The following is a 1,337-nucleotide window of genomic DNA, read 5'->3' as shown; positions in this document are numbered from 1 at the left end:
TATATATATATATATATATATATATATATATATATATGGTCACACAGATGATTCATGTCTCTATAACCACGTATCGATCTTGAAACACTACCGAACAGTATTACCCTAAAAATACAATTTCCCATTAACCCTAAAGACATACGCTACCAATGAACAATAAAATAGTTAGGAACTGCATTATCCGAAGTACACAAACACATCTAACAGGAAGTGACAATGACATTAAGGAGACATTAACGGGGACCAAAACACATTAAATATAACCAAGCAACATACAGCGATATAACACAACTGAACGACTCCATTCGTTGGAAATGTTCGCTCGTTAAATCAAACTCTAATTTACATACATATAAATTTTATAAATGGTAGTTGGGTCGACCCTGGTCAGATTTGAAATATAAATTCATGAAATGAATTGAATAAAGTGGAATGAAAACCATAACAACCAAAGGGATAAGTAATGACTTATGTATGATATCATGGCTGAATCATCTACAAATGTTGATTTCTAAAATTCAATGAATTATGGTTTTTCGCATAATTTTGTTAATAATAAGAGGACACTAATTACCATCATCATCATCATCATCATCATCATCATCATCATCATTATTATTATTATTATTATTGTTATTATTATTAAGGCGACGAGTTGTGGTAGGATCGTTAGTACACCGGGCGAAATGATTAGCGATATTTCGTCTGTCACTGCGTTCTGAGTTCAGATTCCACCGAGGTCGACATTGCCTTTCATCCTTCGGCGTCGATAAATTAAGTACCAGTGAAACACTTGGGTCGATGTGATCGACTAGTCCTCTCCCCCAAAATTTCAGGCATTGTGCCAAAACTTAAAAGCAAAATGCTTAGCGGTATTTCGTCTATCGTTATATTCTGAGTTAGAATCCTACCATAGTGGACTTTGCCTTTCCTCTTTTAGGGTTCGATAAAATAAGTGCCAGTTGACCACTAGCGTCATTCCAAACGATTTATCCTAGCCCAAAATTGCTGGCCATGAAAGGAAAATTATTACTTTTGTTATTTTTATTATTTCCCTCCGATTAATTATTTTTCACTCCCTCTCTGTTTCTCCACTTCCTTTCTCTGATGAATGACGAATGACCGATTCCTTAACAAATTGATTTTCTGTAATTATGTTAAGCTAATATACTATTTCCTAAAATTTCTCTGTTGTTCTTTTTAATGTTCACAGCATTTAGATACAATGCATGTATATGCTTGTGTGTATATATCTGTATGTGTGTGTGTTTCTGTGTTTGCCCGTGCATATGTGAGTATATGTATGTATGTATGTATGTATATATATATATATATAC

Source organism: Octopus bimaculoides, chromosome 24 (genome assembly GCF_001194135.2).
Source record: "Octopus bimaculoides isolate UCB-OBI-ISO-001 chromosome 24, ASM119413v2, whole genome shotgun sequence".
NCBI classification, from domain to species: domain Eukaryota; kingdom Metazoa; phylum Mollusca; class Cephalopoda; order Octopoda; family Octopodidae; genus Octopus; species Octopus bimaculoides.
The sequence above is the reverse complement of the archived record's forward strand: the minus strand, read 5'-3'. Positions refer to the sequence as shown.